This window comes from Tachyglossus aculeatus, chromosome 9 (genome assembly GCF_015852505.1).
Source record: "Tachyglossus aculeatus isolate mTacAcu1 chromosome 9, mTacAcu1.pri, whole genome shotgun sequence".
Classification (NCBI taxonomy): domain Eukaryota; kingdom Metazoa; phylum Chordata; class Mammalia; order Monotremata; family Tachyglossidae; genus Tachyglossus; species Tachyglossus aculeatus.
This window is the reverse complement of record NC_052074.1, coordinates 51642080-51652211: the sequence shown is the minus strand read 5'-3', so window position 1 is coordinate 51652211 and position 10132 is coordinate 51642080. Positions and strand designations below refer to the sequence as shown.

The window sequence follows — 10132 nt, the reverse complement described above, 5'->3', positions numbered from 1 at the left end:
ATATGTTTTGTTTTGTTGTCCGCCTCCCCCTCCTAGACTGTGAGCCTGCTGTCGGGTAGGGACCCTCTCTAGATGTTGCCCACTTGGCCTTCCCAAGCGCTTATTCCAGTGCTCTGCACGCAGTAAGCGCTCAATAAATACGATTGATTGATTGATGGATTAGTCCAGTGCTCTGCACACAGTAAGCGCTCAATAAATACGATTAAGTGAATGAATGCTCTGCATTCAGTAAGCGCTCAATAAATATGGTTGAATGAATGAATATGTTTGTACATATTTATTACTCTCTATTTTACTTGTCCATATTTATTCTATTTATTTTATCTTGTTAATATGTTTTGTTTTGTCATCCATCTCCCCCTTCTAGACTGTGAGGCCGCTTTCGGGTAGGGACCGCCTCTCGATGTTGCCCACTTGGACTTCCCAAACGCTTAGTCCAATGCTGTGCACACAGTAAGCGCTCAATAAATACGATCGAATGATTATTTATTTTATTAATGATGCGCATATAACTATACTTCTATTTATTCTGATGGTTTTGACACCCGTCAACGTGTTTTGTCGTCCGTCTCCCCCTTCTAGACTGTGAGGCCGCCGTCGGGTAGGGACCGTCTCTCGATGTTGCCCACTTGGACTTCCCAAGCGCTCAGTCCAGTGCTCTGCACACAGTAAGCGCTCAATAAATACGAGTGAATGATTATTTATTTTATTAATGATGCGCATATAACTATACTTCTATTTATTCTGATGGTTTTGACACCCGTCAACGTGTTTTGTTGTCCGTCTCCCCCTTCTAGACTGTGAGCCCGCCGTCGGGTAGGGACCGTCTCTAGATGTTGCCCACTTGGACCTCCCAAGCGCTCAGTCCAGTGCTGTGCACACAGTAAGCGCTCAGTCAATCCGACTGAATGAACGACTGCTGTGCAGGCAGTAAGCGGTCGAAGTCAATCCGATTGCCCACCGTTGGGTAGGGACCTTCTCTATATGTTGCCAACTTGTACTTCCGAAGCGCTTAGTGCAGTGCTGTGCACACAGCAAGCTCTCAATAAATACGATTGATTGATTCAAGGCCCTACTGAGAGCTCACCTCCTCCAGGAGGCCTTCCCAGTCTGAGCCCCCTCCTTCCTCTCCCCCTCGTCCCCCTCTCCATCTTCCCTTCCCCACAACACCTGTATATACGTATAGATGTTTGCACATATTTATCACTCTATTTTACTTGTCCATATCTATTCTATTTATTTTATTTTGTTAGTACGTTTGGTTTCGTTCTCCGTCTCCCCCTCCTAGACTGTGAGCCCACTGTTGGGTAGGGACCGTCTCTAGGTGTTGCCAACTTGTACTTCCCAAGCGCTTAGTCCGGTGCTCTGCACACAGTAAGCGCTCAATAAATACGACTGATTGATTGATTGACTGACTGACTGACTGACTGTATGAACGAAGGGGCGATGGTTGTGTTGGTGGGTGTTGTCACCTGGGGCGGTGAGGTGGGGCGGGGCCCGCCTGGGCGGCGCAGGCGCGGAGCGGAGCGGAGCGGAGCGGCCCGGCCCGCGCTCCTGCCCACGTTGCGGGCGGGCCGGGGCGCACCTGGGGGCGGGGGCGGGGGCACGGGCACGGGCACGGCCCTGCCCTCTCTGCCCTCTCCTCTCCTGGCAACGCTGCGGGCCGGGGCCGGGGCCGGGGCCGGGGCCGGGAGCAGGAGGAGGGGGGGGAGGAGGAGGAGGAGCCGCCCGCCCCCCGCTCCCGGCCTTACCTGGCGGGCGGCCCGTGTTCCCCGCGGCCCGGGAGCGCAGGTAAAAGCCGGCCGCCCGCCCGTCCGGCCCCCCTGCCCTCGCCCCCCGGGCCCCCGCGACGGCACCTGGCCCAAAACAGATCGTTCCTCCGCGGGCCCCCCTCCACCTCCCCGCGGGCCTCTCCCACCCCTCCGCGGGCCCCCTAAGCGCTCCGCGTGCCCTCTGGCGCTTCCGCGTGCCCCCCTAGTCCCCCGCGTGCCTCCCAAGCCCTCCGCGTGCCTCTCCCACCCCTCCGCGTGCCCCCTAAGCGCTCCGCGTGCCCCCCTAGTCCCCCGCGTGCCTCCCAAGCCCTCCGCGTGCCACTCCCACCCCTCCGCGTGCCCCCTAAGCGCTCCGCGTGCCCTCTTGCGCTTCCGCGTGCCCCTCCAGTCCCCCGCGTGCCTCCCAAGCCCTCCGCGTGCCACTCCCACCCCTCCGCGTGCCCGCTAAGCGCTCCGCGTGCCCTCTGGCGCTTCCGCGTGCCCCCCTAGTCCCCCGCGTGCCTCCCAAGCCCTCCGCGTGCCTCTCCCACCCCTCCGCGTGCCCCCAAAGCCCTCCGCGTGCCCTCTTGCGCTTCCGCGTGCCCCCCAGTCCCCCGCGTGCCTCCCAAGCCCTCCGCCTGCCCCCCAAGCCGTCCGCGTGCCTCTCCCACCCCTCTGCGTGCCCCCTAGTCCTCCGCGTGCCCCCCAAGCGCTCCGCGTGCCCCCTAGTCGTCCGCGTGCCCCATCCCTCCACGTGCCCCCATCCCTCCGCGTGCCCCATCCCTCCACGTGCCCCCCAGCCTTCCGCGTGCCCCTCCCATCCCTCCGCGTGCCCCTCCCATCCCTCGGCCTGCCCCCTAAGCGCTCCGCCTGCCCCCTGGTCCTCCGCGTGTCCCCATCCCTCCACGTGCCCCCCAAGCCCCCCGCGTGCCCCCAAGCCCTCCGCGTGCCCCCATCTCTCCGCGTGCCCCTCCCACCCCTCCGCCTATCTCCCTAGCCCTCCGCGTGCCCCCCCCCAGCCCTCCGCCCAACCGTCGGTCCCTCGGAGAAGCAGCGCGGCCCGGCGGAAAGACCCCCCCCCCCCCCCCCAGCTGGGGAGTCGGAGGCCGTGGGTTCCAATCTACCCTGTGACCCTGGCCAAGTCACGCCACTCCTCCGGGCCTCAGTCGCCCCAGCTGCCAAATGGGACTGGGAGCCCCATGGGGGACAACCTGATTTACCTTGTGTCTCCCCCAGCGCCCAGAGCAGTGCTTGGCAAATAATAATAATAATAATGATAATAATAATAATAATAGCATGTGTTAATCAAACAGTCAGTCGTATTTATTGAGCGCTTACTGTGTGCAGAGCACTGGACTAAGCGCTTGGGAAGTACAAGTTGGCAACATAATGTTTTAAGCGCTTGCAGTGTGCGAAGCACTGTTCTAAGCGCCGGAGGGGATACAAGTGATCAGGTTGCCCCATGTGCGGCTCACGGTCTTCATCCCCGTTTTACAGTTGAGATAACTGAGGCCCAGAGAAGTCAAGTGACTTGCCCGCAGTCATACAGCTGAGCGGTGGCGGAGCTGGGATTAGAACTCATGACCCCTGACTCCCAAAACCGGGCTCTTTCCACTAGGCCACGCTGCTTCTCACATAGTAAACGCTTAAAAGATACCATCATTTTTTTTTTTTTGCTTCTTCTGGGCTTCACCTCATCTGGAAAATGGGGATTGTTCAGTTATTCATTGTCATATTTATTGAGCGCTCTCCATGTGCAGAGCGCTGTAGAAGTGCTTGGAAAGGTAAAATGCAGCAATAAAGAGAGACAGACCCTGCCCAAAACTGGATTAAGGTTTAGTAGCAAGAGCCTGGGATTGGGAGTCAGAGGACGTGGGTTCTAATCCCGGCTCCGTCTCTGAGCTGCTGTGTGATCTCAGGCAAGTCGCTTGACTTCTCTGTGCCTTAGTGACCTCATCTGTCAAATGGGGATTAAGACTGTGAGCGCCACGTAGGACAACCTGATTACCTTGTATCTACCCCAGCGCTTAGAACAGTGCTTGACCCATAGTAAGCACTTAACAAATACTATCATTTTTATTATTATAATTACTATTAAAGACTGTGAGCTCCACGTGGGGCAACCTGACTACCTTGTATGTACCACAGCGCTTAGAACAGTGCTTGACCCATAGTAAGCGCTTAACAAATACCATCATTTTTATTATTATAATTACTATTAAGACTGTGAGCTCCACGTGGGACAACCTCATTACCTTGTATGTACCCCAGCGTTTAGAACAGTGCTTGACCCATAGTAAGCGCTTAACAAATACCATCATTTTTATTATTATAATTACTATTAAGACTGTGAGCTCCACGTGGGACAACCTGATTACCTTGTATGTACCATCATCATCATCATCAATCGTATTTATTGAGCGCTTACTATTTGCAGAGCACTGTACTAAGCGCTTGGGAAGTACAAATTGGCAACAAGCGCTAAGTACCACAGCGCTTAGTGGTTGATATGCAGGAAGCACTTAACAAATGCTATAGTAATAATAATAATAGTGATTATTATTATTATTATTATTATTATTTTGCAGTAACCCCCCCCATCTGGCCCGGGGCTGTGCCACAACCGGGGCTGTGCCACAACCGGGGCAACTTGATTACCTTGTATCTACCCCAGCACTTAGAACTGTGTCTGGCATGTAGTAAGCGCTTAACAAATACTATTATTATTATTATTATTGCTATTATAATTTGCGAGAACTCCCTCCCTAACTGGCCCTGCCCTCCTTAAAAAGGACCTTTTGGAGAAGGCAGCGCCTGTGGCGAGCGGGTTGGGCTGCAGCGGGTGGCCTCTGGCATCCTCAGGTCATCTTTCCTGAAATAGCCCCAAGAGTCACGGTGGCTACTGCTGCGACCTCCCTTTCCGCTCCAGGGCCAGCACCGAGGACGGGGTGAGTTGCCAGTCGGTGGACAGGTGTGCAGTTTAATCCCAGGCAGGATCCTTTGAATTTGCAAACCAAAGTATAGCCTAGTGTGTGGTGAAAAAGTGCCCGACTCCTTTACCCTTGTGTACTTTTAGAAAAAAAAAAAAAGCTGCTTGTGATTTTGGTACTCTAACAATTTTCCATTCTTGTGTTTTTCTAAACAGCAAGGGTTGTCTTATTTTTAACACTCTATGCAAACTTTTTTGCTTCCGTTCTTAGGTAAACTTTTGGGTTGCTTGAAATAATTTGGGGGGAAGGGGCTTTTTTGCTTGAACTTCTCATTGTCTTTTAGTTCCTTTTTTATGTCTTATGTCGCCTTTGCAACAGTAAGAAATATTTATTGTTTTCTACTTGAAACAGCACAACTTTAGGCCTTGGAGGCCCAAGTACGGTAAAAAGTGCAATAAAACAATTCAAAAACTAACCACAATACCATTATGGAAGCATTGTGTGTCATAATTACATTCCCACAGCTTTTTCTTCATTCCCCAAATCTGCCAGTCTTTGTTATTATTGTAGTTAAGCACTTACTATGTGTCAAGCACTGTTGCCCCCCTGTGTCTTTTGCCTCTTTAGTCTTTTTTTGGCCTTAATGAATTTAATTTATTGAGCTTATGAAAGGTGAGATTAGAATCAAAATAATACCACCGTTATGAAATTGATTTATAGTAATTTGCTGGATTAGTCATTAGAAAGAACTATAATGAAAGCGTTTTATTAGATAGAAAATGGACATAGTAGGAAGCATTAACTTCTCTGCTTCAGTTTCTTCATCTGCATTTACTTCTCCCTAATGGGTACAATGTGATGCTTCCTGAGGCTTATCAATAAATGCTATCAGACTGTTGATAATGGTGCTTTTAAGAAGTTCTTGTCAGTCACCTTTTTTTTTTGACTTGTAGAGACTATTTCCAAAAGTACCAAAATACGTACAACGGGTAGAATGTTCTATAATGGTGATGGTAGTTATTAAGTTCTTCTGTGCTAACTACTCTAATGCTGGAATAGATTCTAGATAATACAGTCAAGAGTCCCAAGTCCACAGAACATGTACTAAGAGGGAGGAAGAAAAGGTACCGTATCCCTGTTTTACAGGCTCAGAGAAGTTGAGAGTTGTCCAGGGTCATACAACAGGCAAGTGGCAGAGCCTGGACTTGAACCCAAGTCTCCTTATTCCTGTGCCATGCCCTTTCAACTGTAAAAAAAAAAAATCACATTGTAAGACTGCTATAATAATAATAATGGTATTTGTTAAGTGCTTACTATGTGCAGAGCAATGTTCTAAATGCTGGAGAGGTTACAAGATGATCAGGTTGTCTCACGGGGGGCTCACAGTTTTAATCCCCATTTTACAGATGAGGTAACTGAGGCACAGAGAAGTTAAGTGACTTGCTCAAAGTGACACAGCTGACAGTTGGCGGAGCTGGGATTTGAACCCATGACCTCTGACTCCCAAACCCGTGCTCTTTTCACTGAGCCACGCTGCTTCTCTATACATACTGTATAATTAGCTTCCACATAATGTTGAACTTTAGCTTTGTTCCAAGTCTTTTTCTAGTTATGCAGAGTGCCCTTTTTGTTTTTCTAGTCCCGGATTCATTTATTTGTTCTTTACGCTTTTGCTTCAAGGTCGGCATTCATTCAGAAAAATTCTGGTCATGATTTCGCTTACTGAAAGGTGTGTATGTATAATAGCTTTGTCCTCTGATTCATGGGCTGGCATAGCACGTAATTCAGTAAATCCCTTTTTATCCACCTCTGGTTTAACCTAATTCTCCCTTGTCCAAACGAAATGCCCGATTCCGGAGTTCCTGGGACACAGTACTACTCGCCCTCCTACTTCGACCGCACCTTCATTTTAACTGTCTCTTTTTGATAAATGAGATCATGCTTTAATTTAGTCTTTCTGAAATTGCCCTGCTTTAGTTCATTGTCATGAATCAGCACAATTTAGTCTTCAAATCTTTTCATTACTCTGGTTAAAATACACTCCCTAAAGTCTCCTTTGATTCACCACCCACGTCAAGTATTTGTCCTGGGTCTCCTGCTACATTCAGCAGCCACCTCTGCCTTCTCGTCACTCCCATTAAAAGTACATTCTCTAAGGTTTTTGCCACCTTTCGAGAGGTCCATGTGATGAAAACTGGTGTGGATCTCTGTTTCCTCTGTGTAAGACTTTGAGGACTTGTGATATGGTAGTTGCGACTTAATCAGCAGTGAGTCTGCTGGAAACCTCAATGAATTTGCTTCATTTTAAACGGGGTGCCAAGCTTAACTCGGGGGGCATGTGCCGTAAAACTCTTCAAGAACAGAAGTGTGCTTCTAGCGGAAAACTTAGGAATGTGGATGTCAGAATCTGGGAACGCAGTGGATGGGGCAGAGGTAGAGCCGGATCCCAACCTCAGTTTTTTAGTCCAACCGAGACCCTGCCTGGCCGTCTGGGCTGAACCTTAGAAGTGTGACCCCCTGACTGATCTCAGTGGTGCAGTGGAAATGAGCACACTGAAGGCTAGAATAAGATGAATAAAGCTGAGACGAGATAGGGTCTCCAGGGAGCGAAGCTTTGGCGCTGAGAGGCCGGAGAGAAAGAACATGTAGTGAGCCGACGAGGGTGACTGAGGGAGAGAGGGGCGAAGATGAAAGAGTGGAGAGGGAGAAACAAGGGTGAAGAGAGGATCTTCAGAAGAAGGGTCTTGCCTCTTCTGCTCCTGGGGCTGCCGTCATCCTCTATTGTAGCTGACTGGCCTCAGAAGCCGGTGACAGACTACGCTTCCAGTACTGCCTCCACCTGAGCCAGGCAGCGTCCCTAGGCTGGTGGCAACTGTGGCCGCCCAGCTGGCCCTTCTGGGACATAGATGAGAGTTTCTGTCACAGCTGGATGTGGAATACAACTCGGAAAACTCCCATTGACAGTCCAGAGGGGCCAGTTTAACCGAAGGGGTGTGGGCAACTGCTGGTTGCTGCTGCCGAAGAAGGACAAGAAGAGTAATAGTCTAACAGCGTTTATCGAACACCCACTTGATGTGATACACTGTACTAGGCGCTGGTAGAGAATAAAGAAGTGACATGTGCTCTGTCTGTAAGGAGCTCTAACAGTTGAGACAGAGATGGAAAATTTACAACTACCGAAGACTAAAAATTGAGTACATGTTAAGTAAGGGTACGAAAACGTTCATCAGTGCTTGAGTTGCCAAAGGGATGAAATGGCTCAGAATGCTGGAAAATTAATCAGGGAAGGCGTGTTGGAGAAGGTGGCATTTTAGGAGGCCTTTTGAAAAGTCGGGAGAGTTATGTTTGTGGCGTTGGAGGGAATTCCCAAGCTGGGGGACAGAGTTAGGAGAGTCAACAGTAAGGTACAGGTAAAAAACTGGCCTGGGAGGAAAGAAAACTGAGTTGGGGAATAAGCAGGGTAAGAGTGCAGATGAGTGAGATGGTAAGATGAGAAGCAGCACGGCTTAATGTACAGGCCCGGAAGTCAGAGGACTGCTGTGTGACCCTGGGCAAGTCACTTAAATTCTCTGTGCTTCAGGTGCTTCATCTCTAATGTTAAATCCTATTCTCTCCAATTTAGACTGTGAGCCCCATGTGCGACAGGGGCTGTGTTCAACCTCGTTAACTTGTATCTGCCCCAGTGCTTGGCACATAAGTGCTTGACAAGTACCATAATCAATTATTATTATTATTGTTATGTGGTCAGATTGAGCCTTGAAACCAAGGTGTTTTTCTTTGGTGTGGAGAGACATAGCCAGGGGAGCGTTTTGAGGGCCGAGCAATGCTTCAGGAAGATGATCTGTGCAGCAGGGTGTGACAGAGATTTGAGTGGAGAGGCTGGAGGTTGGGAAATCAGTGAAGAAGAGAATGTAGTTGCCTAACTCTGATAAGACAAAAAGGCTTTGTACCAGGGTGGTAGCAGTTTGGGTGGAGGGGAAGGGGAAGATCGGGATGATGTCCAAGAAAGCCTGGGAGGATTTGGCAGTAGACTGAATGTGAGCATTGGAAAACACTAAAGTCAAGGTTGACACCAAGACTGTGGGTGTCTGGGTCAGAGAGGATGGTGTTTTTGACCGAGAGAGGAAAGCTAGGGGTAAAGATGAAGAGGTCTTTTTTAGACATCTCAGTAGTCATGATTACAACTCAGTGTTTTCTCCCTTTCTCCTCACGGAGCCTACCTTGGGTCATTTGTGGCAGAACCCGAAAATATGTAACTGTCCTCCCCATTTCGAAGAGATCTCCAGAAATGGGCCCAGGCAGTATCTATACACTTGCGCTGTTGTCTCAGTGAGAAACTGATGCGTGAAGCCCCAACTGAAGTGCTAACTACTAAATCCGCAAATGCTCAAAACAGTTCTACAAGAGAGGAGGGGGCAGGGTGGTCAGAAATGGACCTGGGTCTGTTTGACATTTGTGCTCCCTGACCCGTGGAGAACTCTAGATGGAGAGAGGTGTAAAGCACATGCAGTGGGAAAGTTTTGTTAATAGTAATAATAATAATTGTGGTATTTGTTAAGCGCTTACTCCGTGCCAGGCACTGTTCTAAGCGCTGGGGTGGATACAGGCAAGTTGGGTTGGACACAGTCTCTGTCCCACGAGGGGCTCACAGTTACAACCCCCATTTTACAGGTGAGGTAACTGGGGCACAGAGAAGTGAATCAATCAATCAATCAATCGTATTTATTGAGCGCTTACTATGTGCAGAGCACTGTACTAAGCGCTTGGGAAGTACAAATTGGCATCACATAGAGACAGTCCCTACCCAACAGTGGGCTCACAGTCTAAAAGGGGGAGACAGACAACAGAACCAAACATACCAATAAAATAAAATAAGTAGGATAGAAATGTACAAGTAAAATAAATAAATAAATAAATAAATAAATAGAGTAATAAATATGTACAACCATATATACATATATACAGGTGCTGTGGGGAAGGGAAGGAGGTAAGACGGGGGGATGGAGAGGGGGACGAGGGGGAGAGGAAAGAAGGGGCTCAGTCTGGGAAGGCCTCCTGGAGGAGGTGAGCTCTCAGCAGGGCCTTGAAGGGAGGAAGAGAGCTAGCTTGGCGGATGGGCAGAGGGAGGGCATTCCAGGCCCGGGGGATGACGTGGGCCGGGGGTCGATGGCGGGACAGGCGAGAGCGAGGTACAGTGAGGAGATTAGTGGTGGAGGAGCGGAGGGTGCGGGCTGGGCAGTAGAAGGAGAGAAGGGAGGTGAGGTAGGAGGGGGCGAGGTGATGGACAGCCTTGAAGCCCAGGGTGAGGAGTTTCTGCCTGATGCGCAGATTGATCGGTAGCCATTGGAGGTTTTTAAGGAGGGGAGTAATATGTCCAGAGCGTTTCTGGACAAAGATAATCCGGGCAGCAGCATGAAGTATGGATTGAAGTGGAGAGAGACACGAGGATGG

At 49.9% G+C, this 10132-nt stretch overlaps 1 protein-coding gene across 1 annotated transcript in view; it reads left to right on the top strand.

The window, feature by feature from the left end:
* The first annotated feature begins 6370 nt into the window (after positions 1–6370).
* GALNT3 (polypeptide N-acetylgalactosaminyltransferase 3) overlaps positions 6371–10132 on the top strand; it is a 38219-nt gene continuing 34457 nt past the window's right edge. The window contains exon 1 of the mRNA XM_038751791.1: positions 6371–6410. The gene's annotated coding sequence lies outside the window, so the exon portion shown is untranslated. The remainder of the gene's footprint in view (positions 6411–10132) is intronic.